This window comes from Bufo bufo, chromosome 4 (assembly GCF_905171765.1).
Source record: "Bufo bufo chromosome 4, aBufBuf1.1, whole genome shotgun sequence".
In the NCBI taxonomy this organism is placed as follows: domain Eukaryota; kingdom Metazoa; phylum Chordata; class Amphibia; order Anura; family Bufonidae; genus Bufo; species Bufo bufo.
This window is the reverse complement of record NC_053392.1, coordinates 448,617,365-448,633,110: the sequence shown is the minus strand read 5'-3', so window position 1 is coordinate 448,633,110 and position 15,746 is coordinate 448,617,365.

Sequence of the window (15,746 nt, the reverse complement as noted above, 5' to 3'; positions counted from 1 at the left end):
AGAGTTAAAGTCTAAGGATAATAGTCAAATTTAGTTAATTTGAGTCAATAAGTATTGGTATATGTAAGAAAGTATGCAAATACAAGGGTATAATTAAATATTATGTAGATATCTATTGCGCAATTGTATGAATCCTCTAATCAGGATATGTGAGTATGACATTAATGAACTACATGGTGATCATGGATTTCCTGTAATTATTTGGGATATTGTGTTCTAGAGAGGGTCTAAATATAAAAGGAGTTAATTCTGGATCACTGATGGGAATTAAAACTCATAAATCGTCATTTAAATATAATGGTCAAATATATTTGAAAGCATTTCAGCTATGTGAAGTATGTTAATACATATTTGTTGCTTTTCTAAACAAAGGTTTATATTTATAGTTATATTTTAAAGAAGAAGAATACAATGATATTTAATAGAGTAATATATCATATCTCATGCAGAATATTACTATATTAAAAAAGGTAAAGATTTGGTTTTACTGTAGAAAGAAATATTTTGTTTGGTCAATTAAATTTATCAAAATAATTTTTATTTATAAAAATCCCTCAAACATACACAAAGATATATGACTGAAGGAATAAAGATAAAAAGGCTACACTTACATAAAAGATTTTGCATTAGGATAATACTTTCAATAATATATAAACATCTATATTATTTTGAAATATAATATGGTAATAAATGAATGATATGGTACACTGTGATAATATAGGTTAGCTATAATCATCAACTTTGGTGTAGTAATAGGAAAGGTGAAGATATCTTCAATCAAGACTAAAGTCAACAGGAAATGTAATGTTTTCTAGAGACTGTGATATTCATGAAGTCTATAAACATAAAGACTGATGTGCACAGAGACCCAGGAAAAGACTTGGAGGTAAACAAATCTGTGTCATATTCTGGGAAAGGAGTGAAGATAAGGGGCACTGGAGAGTGACCCAAAACAAGGGTGAAGAGTACCTGAAGCACACCTGTCAACTCCAGAGGTAAAGTTCATAGAAAGAAAGTTCTGTCCACACAGAAAGGAGGTCTGTGACAGAAGGACTAGCATCCAAGATGGAGAATTGAGCTCAAGGAGAGCGAGTGCTGAAGTGCTTCAGTAAGTGATTTAAAGTTAGAATAGTTAAGGTTCCAGAAGTGAGATATTTAGCGCCTATGTATGGCCTAGGGTGTTTGTTTGTTTTTCTGAAAGAGCTATTCCATTGGATTGCCATAAACACCTCTGTGAAGTTCAGGAATCTGCTACTTTTGATACTAAAGCTAAATGCTTTGTTAAAGGACTACATTCATTTTACTTGATTGTCAACAATCATGCTGAGAGCGTGAGATTCTTTTATATGAGGCTCTATGGACAGTTACTTAAAATTCCTTATAAAGTTCTACCAAATTATAACTGGTAAGAAAGAAGGAGAATGACAAAGAAGAAGTTATAGCTGTTCACAGATTCTTCTGGAGACCAAGGAATTCCTGATATGTTTGCAAGTCAAAATCTGTGCTTGGGAAAGCTGTGTTACCACAAGTTGTCAGAGGTGATAGATCTTGTACATGAACATCATTGGAAAATATAATAAAATTCGATTGAAGGACTGCACATCATCCACATACAGTTCTATCAATCTTATCATAGACTTTGTGAGTCAAATTTAAGATGAATAAGTGAAATTACAGAATCAAGATCATGACGAGACCAGAGGAAGATGAAGAGAAAAGGATGCCTAATAAGATAGTAGATTAGTTAGGATTGTATACAGTACTGTCTGGGACATAATTACTTTTGTTATGATGAGAGTTATTTTCTACAAGTGTCTGGCGTGGCGATGGGTGCGAAATTCGCACCCAGCTTCGCCAATTTATTCATGTCTTATTGGGAACATTTGCATATTGATCCTATCATAAAGGAAGAGATGGAGGGTGGCAGTCTCCAACTTTGGAGAAGGTACATAGATGACTGCATTGGTATCTGGTATGGGACAGAGATAGGGTTAACGGGATTTATATCCCGAATTAATTCAAATATGTGGAACATCCATTTTACCCAGGATGTGAGTAGAAGTATCATACATTTTTTAGATCTTGAGATCAGGGTAGATGAAAGAAAGATTAAAACTGTCACCTATTTTAAACCAACTGACCATAACGGATATATTGAAAGAAGTAGTTGTCATCATGAACCATGGATCTGCAATGTACCGAAGGGACAGCTGAAACGTATAAAAAGAAACTGTACCAATATTGAGGACTATGAGAAACAAAGTGATATTATAGTGAATAGATTTGTAGAAAAAGGATACAAAAAGGAAGTTTTACAAAATCAGAAGGAGGAAATCAAGTTAGAAAACCTAAGTATAAAAGAGAAGATGTCTGAAGAACAGAGAATACAAAATAAAGAAAAATATAAATTTGCATTTTCAACTACCTACTCCATTAACTGCCCCCAAATCAAAAGAATAATCCACCAAAATTGGAATGTCCTGTTGAATGATCCAGTCATAGGAGAACTCATCCTCAAAAAACCGCCCTTTCTATTTAAAAGAGCCCCTACTGTCAGAAACCGCATCGTACATAGTTATGTGAAAGAGGTTTCAAACACACCCACTTGGTGCGGCTTATGTTTATGCTGCAGAAACCGCTCAAGGGAGGATAAAAAAATGAGTAAAACAGAAGATATTGTGTCTACCTCTAAATCTACCTAAAAAAAAGTCAGTGAAAATATTTCATGTGAGTCGATGGGAGTTATTTATATGCTGGAGTGCCCGTGTGGTCTCCAGTATATTGGGAGAACACTGAGGAAACTAAAGGTCCGAGTTGCCGAACATATTAAGAATATTAGAAAGAGACTTGAGACAGACCCACAGTGTCTCTGCACACTATAAAAAATTCCATCAAAAAGATCCCGTTGGTCTCAAATTTCGTGGCGTGGAACTTGTGAAACGCCATTGGCGAGGAGGTAACCCCGCCACACAGATTAACAAAAGAGAGGCTCAATGGATTTATGAAATGAACACATTGCAGCCATATGGACACAACATTGAATGGGACATTAAATCGGTCTGCATGGTTTGATCCTCTAGAATATATTCAGCTTCTATCCATAAGCAAATTTTGTGAATATTATATACATTTATTATAATTTTAATTTTTATATCTAACATATTTTTAATGAAACTCTGTAATATTGATGGATTGTTTTGTATGTAAGTTATTAGAGCCATCCTTTTAGTATTTGTATTTATGGTATTATAATTATAATGTTTAACATACTGCCGGACAACGGAAGTCCGTACTTGTTCCGGGGTTAAAGGTTGTTATATACCTGTTGACCTTCAGCTGCATTTGCACCGCAGCCCCTGACGAAGCTAAGTGCGAAACCCGGGTCGGGCAATTTTATACGCATGTGAAAACTGTGAAATTTGTGAGTAGAATAAAACTTTCTTACCTCTAAGTCTTGAGGGTATTGCACCATCTCTTTGTCCTTTATAAAGGTAATCCCGACCGGTTTGGAGCGGTTGGTGGCTCAAGGCGAGATCTGACTACATGTTGGAGGCGGATAACAGGTTCATCGCATGTGGAACATAGACGTGAGACAGCTGCCTTTGTATATGCAAAGCGAAGCAAAGTGTTGCTGAAAATTCACGTGTGGAGTATAGACTTGTGACATCTGTCTCTGTACATGCGTAACACGGACTTGTGACAGCCACCTTTGTAGCAGAATATGAACTCGGCTTTCTGCTTTTATGGTTCTAAGTAACAATCACTTTCATACACTGCTTTAGATATAGCGCGGTACCCGTATCTTGTTTTATTTAAGACCTTTCCTAAACTATTTTTGCAAGTAATCATCTTTTATGATGACCGATAATAAAAAGCATTATTCAGTTTTTATATAACTCTTGTTGAATTCTGGTGATGAGTTCTCCGGGTGTTCTTTACTCCAAAAAAGCATACACTAGATTTGGAGAGGATTACCAAATCAGGTTGAAATATTTTTCATACATAAATATTTTGCATTTGGAGACATATTACAAATAGGGTTGAGCGACCCCGAACTGTAAAGTTCGGGTTCGTACTGAACTTTAGGATTTTTGGAACCGGGACCCGAACCCGAACATTTCAGTAAAAGTTCGGGTTCGGCGATTTCTTAGCGCTTTTTGAAAGCGTTTAACTGTCTGACCTTAGAAGCCATCAGAGCCATGCCTACTAATGGCATGGCTGTGATTGGCCAGTGCAGCTTGTGACCCAGTCTCTATATAAGCTTGAGTCACGTAGAGCTGCACGTCACTCTGCTGATACTAGTGTAGGGAGAGGATACTGCTGGTGATTTCAGGGAGAGAATAGGACAGAATCTGTGATCAGAACTTGAATCTAACTCAACGATCAACATACATTTAGTTGTGTGGGTGCAGTGCAAAATCTTTTTACCCTGCCCTGAGCCCAGTGAGAGAAAAAAAATAACTTTTATCCGTCTGTTAGTTAGGTGGGCGGCGGCGGCCATTTTATGCAAACTCAGTGCACCAGCACTGCATCTGAGCTTTTGTGACATTCAAATCCAAGCTTGAAATACTGCACAAATAATCTGGTTTTAAAAAATCACCCTTTTTTGGCAATATGCAGCATCTGGTGCATTTGCAGGATTAGTCAGTGTGCAATTTAAGCTAGAAATACAGCCATAATTTTCTGGGTTTTTAAAAACACCCTTTTTTGCCAAAATACACAATTTTACAGCCCTTGCAGCATCAGCACGTTCAAGGGTTATATACTGCTCTCATATTCCATTATTGAACAAACACCCAGTTTGGGCAGAAAACGTAAATTGCGGCTTAGTTTGGATCAGTTCATGTGAGATACACCCTTTAGATACTGTGGTTCTGTTCAGTTATTTGAAATACAGCTATTTTGGGCAAACAAATTTAATTGCGGCCTAGTCTGGATCAATCGGTGTGAGATACACCATTTAGATACTGTGGTTATGTTCTTCAATTACAAACCGGATACCAAAAAAGTTGGGACACTATACAAATCGTGAATAAAAACTGAATGCAATGATGTGGAGGTGCCAACTTCTAATATTTTATTCAGAATAGAACATAAATCATGGAACAAAAGTTTAAACTGACAAAATGTACCATTTTAAGGGAAAAATATGTTGAATCAGAATTTCATGGTGTCAACAAATCCCCAAAAAGTTGAGACAAGGCCATTTTCACCACTGTGTGGCATCTCCCCTTCTTCTTACAACACTCAACAGACATCTGGGGACCGAGGAGACCAGTTTCTCAAGTTTAGAAATAGGAATGCTCTCCCATTCTTGTCTAATACAGGCCTCTAACTGTTCAATCGTCTTGGGCCTTCTTTGTTGCACCTTCCTCTTTATTATGCGCCAAATGTTCTCTATAGGTGAAAGATCTGGACTGCAGACTGGCCATTTCAGTACCCGGATCCTTCTCCTACGCAGCAATGATGTTGTGATTGATGCAGAATGTGGTCTGGCATTATCTTGTTGAAAAATGCAGGGTCTTCCCTGAAAGAGATGACGTCTGGATGGGAGCATATGTTGTTCTAGAACCTGAATATATTTTTCTGCATTGATGGTGCCTTTCCAGACATGCAAGCTGCCCATGCCACACGCACTCATGCAACCCCATACCATCAGAGATGCAGGCTTCTGAACTGAGCGTTGATAAGAACTTGGGTTGTCCTTGTCCTCTTTGGTCCGGATGACATGGCGTCCCAGATTTCCAAAAAGAACTTCGAATCGTGACTCGTCTGACCACAGAACAGTCTTCCATTTTGCCACACTCCATTTTAAATGATCCCTGGCCCAGTGAAAACGCCTGAGCTTGTGGATCTTGCTTAGAAATGGCTTCTTCTTTGCACTGTATAGTTTCAGCTGGCAACGGCGGATGGCACGGCGGATTGTGTTCACTGACAATGGTTTCTGGAAGTATTCCTGAGCCCATTCTGTGATTTCCTTTACAGTAGCATTCCTGTTTGTGGTGCAGTGTCGTTTAAGGGCCCGGAGATCACGGGCATCCAGTATGGTTTTACGACCTTGACCCTTACGCACAGAGATTGTTCCAGATTCTCTGAATCTTTGGATGATGTTATGCACAGTTGATGATGATAGATGCAAAGTCTTTGCAATTTTTTGCTGGGTAACACCTTTCTGATATTGCTCCACTATCTTTCTGCGCAACATTGTGGGAATTGGTGATCCTCTACCCATCTTGGCTTCTGAGAGACACTGCCACTCTGAGAAGCTCTTTTTATACCTAATCATGTTGCCAATTGACCTAATTAGTGTTAATTGGTCTTCCAGCTCTTCGTTATGCTCAAATTTACTTTTTCCAGCCTCTTATTGCTACTTGTCCCAATTTTTTTGGGATTTGTTGACACCGTGAAAATTGGAATCAACATATTTCTCCTTTAAAATGATACATTTACTCGGATTAAACGTTTGATCTGTCATCTACGTTCTATTACAAATAAAATATTGACATTTGCCATCTCCACATCATTGCATTCAGTTTTTATTCACAATTTGTTTAGTGTCCCAACTTTTTTGGAATTCGGTTTGTAACCGAATATAACAGCAGTATCTAACGCGTGTACTTCACACTGACAGATGCAGCAAAAGCTGCAAATTTTGTATTTTGCCCAAAATGAGTGTATTTTTAACCAAGAATATTATTGCAATATTTCAAGCTTGTTTTTCCACACTAACAAATCTAGCATAGGCCCCAGATGTACGATTTTGCCCAAAATGGGTATTTTTTTTTTTAAACCCTGAAAATTATTGCCGTTTTCAAGCTTGTTTCTCACACTGCCAGATGCAGCAAAGGCCGCAAATTTAGTATTCGGCCCAAAATGGGTGTTTTTTTTTATAACAGAATATAACAGCAGTATCTTACACATTTATTTCACACAGACAGATGCAGCAAAGGCTGCAAATTTAATATTTTGCCCAAAATTGGTGTTTTTTTGAGCCAAGAATATTTTTTGCTTTGTTTCTAGCTTGTATTTCACACTAACAAATGCAGCATAGGTCCCAGATGTAGGGTATTGCCAAAAATGGGTGTTTTTTTTAAACCCAGAACATTATTGTCGTACTTCAAGCTTGTATTTCACCCTGACAAATGCTGCAAAGGCACCCGATGTAGGATATTGCCAAAAATTTGTGTTTTTTTAAACGCAGAAAATTATTAAAGTATTTCAAGCTTGTCTTTTATACTGACAAATGCTGCAAAGGCAACAGATGTAGGGTATTGCCAAAAATGGGTGTTTTTAAACCCAGAAAAATATTGACGTATTTCTAGCTTGTATTTCACACTAACAAATTCAGCATATGCCCATATGTAGGGTATTGCCAAAATTGGTGTTTTATTAAACCCAGATTATTATTGCAGAATTTCAAGCTTGTATTTCACACTAACAAATGCAGCATAGGCCCCATATGTAGGGTATTGCCAAGAAAGGGTGTTTTTAAAACCCAGATTATTATTGCATTATTTTAAGCTTGGATTTCACAATGACAAATGCTGCAAAGGCTCCAGATGTAGGGTCTTACAAATAACGGGTGATTTTTTTGAAACCCTGAATATTATTGCAGTATTTCAAGCTTGTATTTCACATTAACAAATGCAGCATAGGCCCCAGATGTAGGATATTGCCAAAAATGGGTGTTTTTTTAAACCCAGAATATTATTGCAGTATTTCAAGCTTGTATCTCACACAGACAGATGCAGCAAAGGCCGCAAATTTAGTATTTGGCCCAAAATGGGTGTTTTATTTAATAACAGAATATAACAGCAGTATCTAACGCGTGTACTTCACACTGACAGATGCAGCAAAGGCTGCAAATTTAGTATTTTGCCCAAAATGGGTGTTTTTTTTAATCAAGAATATTATTGCAATATTTCAAGCTTGTTTTTCACACTAACAAATACAGCATAGGCCCCAGATGTAGGATATTGCCAAAAATGGGTGTTTCTTTTTTTAAACCCTGAAAATGATTGCAGTTTTCCAACTTGTTTCTCACACTGACAGATGCAGCAAAGGCCGCAAATTTAGTATTCGGCCCAAAATGGGTGTTTTTTTTAATGACAGAATATAACAGCAGTATCTAACGTGTTTATTTCACACAGACAGATGCAGCAAAGGCTGCAAATTTAGTAATTTGACCAAAATGGGTGTTTTTTTGAGCCAAGAATATTATTGCAATGTTTCTAGCTTGTATTTCACACTAACAAATGCAGCATAGGACCCAGATATACAGTCTTGTGAAAAAATTAGGACACCCTTTGAAAGCATGTGGTTTTTTGTAACATTTTTAATAAATGGTTATTTCATCTCCGTTTCAACAATACAGAGAGATTAAAGTAATCCGACTAAACAAAGAAAACTGAAGAAAAGTCTTTTCAAGATCTTCTGTAAATGTCATTCTACAAAAATGCCTATTCTAACTGAGGAAAAAGATAGGACACCCTTGCCCCTAATAGCGAGTGTTACCTCCTTTGGCTGAAATAACTGCAGTGAGACGGTTCTTGTATCCATCTACCAGTCTTCGACATCGGTCTGAGGAAATTTTACCCCACTCCTCAATGCAGAACTTTTTCAGCTGTGAGATGTTTGAGGGGTTTCTTGCACGTACAGCCCTTTTCAAGTCACCCCACAGCATCTCAATGGGATTCAAATCTGGACTTTGACTTGGCCATTCCAGGACTCTCCATTTCTTCTTTTTCAGCCAATCTTTGGTTGATTTACTAGTATGTTTTGGGTCATTGTCATGTTGCATGGTCCAGTTCCGCTTCAGCTTTAATTTTCTAACTGATGGTCTCACATGTTCTTCAAGCACCTTCTGATACACAGTAGAATTCATCGTGGATTCTATGATGGTGAGCTGACCAGGTCCTGCTGCAGCAAAGCAGCCCCAAACCATGACACTTCCACCTCCATGCTTCACAGTTGGTATGAGGTTCTTTTCTTGGAATGCTGTGTTTGGTTTACGCCAAACATGTCCTCTGCTGTTGTGTCCAAATAATTCAATTTTGGACTCATCTGTCCAAAGAACATTATTCCAGAAGTCCTGGTCTTTGTCAACTTTATCGCTGGCAAATGTCAGTCTGGCCTCGATGTTTCTCTTGGAAAGCAAAGGTTTCCTCCTTGCACACCTCCCATGCAAGTTAAACTTGTACAGTCTCTTTCTGATTGTAGAGGCATGTACTTCTACATCAACAGTAGCCAGAGCCTGCTGTAGTTCTCGAGATGACACTTTAGGGTTTTTGGATACCTCTTTTAGCATCTTGCGGTCTGCTCTTGGGGTGAACTTGCTGGGGCGACCAGTCCTGGGCATGTTGGCAGTTGTTTTGAAAGCCCTCCACTTGTAGACTATCTTCCGGACAGTGGAATGGCTGATTTCAAAATCTTTTGAGATCTTTTTAAATCCCTTCCCAGACTCATAGGCTGCTACAATCTTTTTTCTGAAGTCCTCTGACAGCTCTTTTGCTCTCACCATGGTGCTCACTCTCACTTCAACAGTCAGGAGCACACCAAACTAAATGTCTGAGGTTTAAATAGGGCAAGCCTCATTCAACATGCAGAGTAACGATCTACTAATTATGTGCACCTGGTGTGATATACCTGTGTGAGATCTGAGCCAATTTAAGAGGGAATACATGTGAGGGTGTCCTATCTTTTTCCTCAGTTAGAATAGGCATTTTTGTAGAATGACATTTACAGAAGATCTTGAAAAGACTTTTCTTCAGTTTTCTTTGTTTAGTTGGATTACTTTAATCTCTCTGTATTGTTGAAACGGAGATGAAATAACCATTTATTAAAAATGTTACAAAAAACCACATGCTTTCAAAGGGTGTCCTAATTTTTTCACATGACTGTAGGGTATTGCCAAAAATGGGTGTTTTTTTAAACCCAGAACATTATTGACGTACTTCAAGCTTGTATTTCCCACTGACAAATGCTGCAAAGGCACCCGATGTAGGGTATTGCCAAAAATGGGTGTTTTTTTTAAACCCAGAAAACTATTGATTTGTTTCTAGCTTGTATTTCACACTAACAAATGCAGCATAGGCCCATATGTAGAGTATTTCCAAAATGGGTGTTTTATTAAACCCAGATTATTATTGCACAATTTTAAGATTGGATTTCACACTGACAAATGATGCAAAGGCCCCAGATGTAGGGTCTTGCAAAAAATGGGTGATTTTTTTAAACCCAGAATATTATTGCAATATTTCAAGCTTGTATCTCACAGTGAAGGATGTAGCAAAGGCCGCAAATTTAGTATTTGGCCCAAAATGGGTGTTTTCTTAATAACAGAATATAACAGCAGTATCTAACGCGTGTATTTCACACTGACAGATGCAGCAAAAGCTGCAAATTTAGTATTTTTCCCAAAATGGGTGTTTTCTAAACCAAGAATATTATTGCAATATTTTAAGCTTTTTTTTCACACGAACAAATGCTGCAAAGGCCCCAGATGTAGGATATTGCCAAAAATGGGTGTTTTTTTAAACCCAGAATATTATTGCAGTATTTCAAGCTTGTATTTCACACTAACAAATCAGCATAGGCCCCAGATGTAGGGTATTGCCAAAATGGGTGTTTTTTCAAACCCAGAGAATTATTGAAGTATTGCAAGCTTGCATTTCACACTGACAAATGCTGAAAATGCACCAGATGTAGGATATTGCCAAAAATTGAGTTTCTTTTAAACCCAGAAAATTATTGAAGTCATTTCAAGCTGATATTTAACGCTTACAAATCCTGCATAGGCCCCAGATGTAGGGTATTGCCAAAATGGTTTTTTTTTTCAAACCCAGAAAATTATTGAAGTATTTCAAGCTTGTATTTCACACTAACAAATGCAGCATAGGCCCCAGATGTAGGGTATTGCCATCTCTGAGTTAACAAGCACTTCTGATTAAAGATTCTGTCCTATTCTTTCCCTCACAGCAGCAGCATCCTCTCCCTACACTAATCAGAACAGAGTGACGTGCAGCGCTACGTGACTCCAGCTTATATAGAGGCTGGGTCACATGCTGCACTGGCCAATCACAGCCATGCCATTAGAAGGCATGGCTGTGATGGCTTCTAAGAACACAAGAGTAAAATGCTTGTTGATTGGCTGCTTTGCACCCTTTCAAAAGCAAGGGGTTTTATTTAAAATAAAGTAAACAAAGTCCAGGCAAACTTCACTGGTAACAAATAACAGGAATACCAAAACGAATGGAAGCCAGGGAAAGTCCCAATTCATGCTTTAAATCGCTGTGCACAGACGAAAGGATTCATCTCGGGGAATTCCGGATCCTGGGTCCCACTGGAAAGGACGGAGTCCAGACAACCTTCAGTCACTAGCACAAGTAGTATGACCTGTATCTGGAAAGGGAAGGATAACAGTGGGCAGTGACCGACCGGGGAGACCACTTTTTATGTGCCTGCTAACAAATCCCAGGGCACCAAGTGTCCACTCTTCATAGGTCATGAACTGCCCTACACCTGTGTACACAGCCTTGGCCGGTCATTGGCAATTAACCCAACGCCGGCCCCTCTAATCTACTTTGAATTTGTGGCGAGGTGCTATTCTCATCATAGGTCGGCAAAGCGCATAAGAAGCGCATACACGCGACCGCGCATCTCCTTGCGAACCCGATCCCGAGCGTACACGCGGACGCATGACAGGCTTGGTGAGAGTACGCGAGCGCGTCGATATGGACACTAAAGTAGAATCCGCAAGAGGTACCGGAGACAAGCCCGGCCGCGGCGTACTGCCACTAGCCTGACCAACCTGTCCCCGAGACCCTGGCGGTCTTTTCCTCCGGTTCGCAAAGGGGTCGGATTTGGTGTATCAGTGGAGACATGCGTAACCTGTCCCACCGCTCCACGAGGACCCTTTTTGGTCACACCGGAGTGCAAGACAGGTGAGAATCTTACAAAAATACAGGTGAATCATATTATGGCCAGCCCTTACCACCCGCAAAAAAATGGCAAGTTGAAACAGATGCTAAAGACGTTTGTGGGGTCGCAAGGGAGGGAGTGGGAGCAGTATCTGCCTCACTTACTATTTGCCTACAGAAAAGTCCCCTAGGAGTCAACCAGGTTTTTGCCTTTCAAACTCCTGTATGGTAGACGAGTAAGAGGCCCCCTATACCTAATCCAAGAGTCTTGGGAAGGTAAGGTTACCAGAACTGTGGTCTCTGTGGTAGACTATGTACTCGGATTTCGAGACAAAATGGAGACACTTGTTGGTATGGTCAAAGAGAATATTGCGCAGGCCCAGAGTAAGCAGAAACAGTGGTATGACCGCATTGCTAGAGAGCAGATATACCAGGAGGATCAGATGGTATATGTTCTGCTTCCTATGGGACAGAACAAACTGCAGGCCGCATGCGAGGAGCTATACCCAATTGTAAGTGTCTGAACAAAGTGAATTATGTGGTGAGCCTTGGAGAAGGAGGTAGTCGAAAGAAAACATTTCATGTAAACATGCTCAAGTAGCATCATGAGAGAGCCCCACATGTCATGCCAGTCTGCAGCCTGCCTGAGAGGGAGGAGGCGGACCCCTTGCTGGACTTGCTAGTCGACACTCGAGAGTTGGGCGCTGGTTTAAACGTCAACCCACAACTCTCACCCCAACAGAAATCCCAGCTTTTGGAAGTGCTGACCGCTCACCAGAACACTTTCACAGAAAAACCTGTGGACACAGGTACACATTCTCCCACCTAGCAGTCTGCCTACCGTCTCTATAGAGGTTCAGGCAGACATCAGGAAGGAAATTGATGAGATGTTGCAGTTAAGGGTTATTCAGAAATCCCACAGCGCTTGGGCCTCCCTGGTGGTTCTGGTCCCTAAGAAAGATCGGAAAACCAGGTTCTGTGTGGTGTGAGACAGTGACAGGTCTCACGCAGGTTAGAGTCAAGGAAGGGGTGGATTGTTCGGTCCACACCCCTATTCCACCACAGGCAAGACCAGCTGGAAGTAATCAGGCTGGCACAAAGCACCTCCCAGGGTGTCAGCAAGGGGGGAGTGTGTTTCCTGTGGACAGAGGCCTGGAGGCTCTGTCAGTGTGGTCCAAGCCAGGAGGGTTGAGAGACCACGATTCCCCAAGAGACACTGGACTGGAGACAGTGGGCATACTGTGCTCTGTACAGCCAGGAGGGCTGAGAGACCACGATTCCCCAAGAGACACTGGACTGGAGACAATGGGCATACTGTGCTCTGTACAGCCAGGAGGCTGTGGGACATTGGCTCAGAAAGCCGCATGTGTTCACAGGGTGTGAACAGGGACTTAGGTGAGTCAGGGATCTGTTTGTTTAGTTAGAGCCCAGCCGGGCGAGTGTTTATTATTTTGTATTATTGTTTATGTTTATGCGGATGTGCCTCAATAAAGCACCGTGTTTGGATCCTAAACTTGGTGTCCTGAAGATATCTGTGAGAATGACCCCCAAATAAGAGGCGATCCCTTACAGTGGATTATCAGAAACTGAATGCCATCACAACTTTGGATGCTTACCCCATGCCCAGGATCGATGAATTGCTAGATAAGTTGGCAGGCGCCGGCTACCTGACAATCATGGACCTGAGCAAGGGGTATTGGCAGATTCCCCTGACTTCTGAGGCTCAGTAGAAGTCGGCCTTCAATGCTCCAGCCACCTTTCAGAGGCTTGTGAATGACTTGTTGGAAGGACTAGAAGGATGTGCGGTCGCCTACTTAGACGACATCGCCATGTTCAGCCCCACGTGGGAAGAGCACCTAGTGCACCTGTCACAAGTGCTGGACAAACTTGCCGTGGCTGGACTGACGGTTAAGCCCAGCAAGTGCCAGCTGGGTATGAAGGAAGTCCACTACTTAGGACACAGAGTAGGAGGAGGCACACTGAGGCCTGAGACAGATAAGGTGGAAGCCATCATGAAATGGCCCACCCCTATCACCAAGAAGCAAGTTATGTCTTTCTTGGGAACAGCCAGGTACTATAGAAAGTTTATCCAGAACTATAGTGCCCTGGCCAAGCCTCTGACAGACTTGACCAAGAAGAAGCTGCCCAAGATGATGTCATGGACACCTGAATGTGAGCAAGGTTTCCAGGCCTTGAAAGATGCACTAGGCAGTGCTCCTGTGCTACAGGCGCCAGACTTCACACAAAAGTTTGTAGTCCAGACAGACGCTTCCACCTTTGGCCTGGGTGCGGTTCAGATAAACCAGGTAGGAGAGGAGCATCCTATCCTGTACCTGAGCAGAAAGCTGCTTCCCAGAGAGACAAGTTACTCCACCATAGAGAAGATTGTTTAGCAATTTTATGGTCACTACAGAAGTTACAACACTATCTGTACGGCTGCAGTTTCACTGTGATCACAGATCACAATCCCCTCAGTTGGTTGAACCGTATCGCAGGGGAGAATTCAAAACTCCTTAGGTGGAGCTTAATTTTGCAACAGTACAACTTCACCGTGCAGCACAAGAAAGGAAGTGAATGCGGCAATGCTGATGGGTTGTCCCGACAGGGGGAGTCCGCAAAAGAGACGGGTTAGGTAGCAGTAGAAAAGGCGTGTGGCCTTTTCCCCATGCAACCTCTTAAAGGGGAGAGGTGTGATGATGGTACCCCAAGTAGAGCCCCTCTTTAAACACACACACACACCCTCATACCTAGAGGTCCCCTTTAGGCTACTTTCACACTAGCGTTCGGAGCGGATCCGTCTGAAGTTTCATCAGACGGATCCGCTCCTATAATGCAGACGTTTGCATCCGTTCAGAACGGATCCGTCTGTATTATAACTTAGAAAAATTTCTAAGTCTGAAAGTAGCCTGAGCGGATCCGTTCAGACTTTACATTGAAAGTCAATGGTGGACGGATCCGCTTGAAGATTGAGCCATATGGTGTCATCTTCAAGCGGATCCGTCCCCATTGACTTCCATTGTAAGTCTGGACGGATCCGCTCGCCTCCGCACGGCCAGGTGGACACCCGAATGCTGCAAGCAGCGTTCAGGTGTCCGCTCACTGAGCGGAGCGGAGGCTGAGCGCTGGCAGGCGGATGCATTCTCAGTGGATCCGCCTCCACTGAGAATGCATTGGGGCCAGACGGATGCGTTCGGGGCCGCTCGTGAGCCCCTTCAAACGGAGCACTCGAGCGGACACCCGAACGCTAGTGTGAAAGTAGCCTTACTTTGTTTTAAAAGAGAAATATGCTCTCGCTGGAGCTGCTTCCTAGTTAATTGAAAACGACACTTCTCGGTCATAAAGATACCTCCCGTGACCTTTTAGGTACTCAAACATGGTAATTTTTCAAATCTCGGGTTGCATGCATAATCTGCGCTGACTAAGGCCGGATTCAGCCTTGGTGGACCATTACGGTCACGGAGGTACCGAACAGTACATCCCTGTGCCTTTGAAAGGCTGAAAAGTCAGCTTTAAGCCGTCCTGGGGAACCATAAGTCCCAGCAGTGTCAAGTTTGGTCTTGTTAGACTTGTAAAATCATAACGGTCATTAATACCTGAATGTCATATCTGTGTTTAATGGCTTCACTGAGTTGTGGGCTCCGCCAGAATAATGACATTCTGGGCTGGCCCTAGCTGGGTCATCAACCTTGATGACACCTCCTGGGCCCTGCCCACACGTTGGTACAATTGGTGGGCAGAATTTCTGGCACCTCCTGTTTGAGAACTGTTAAAAGATGCTGGCAGGATATTGTGCAAAGACTTCAAGGACTGAACCAGAGAAACTTAAGC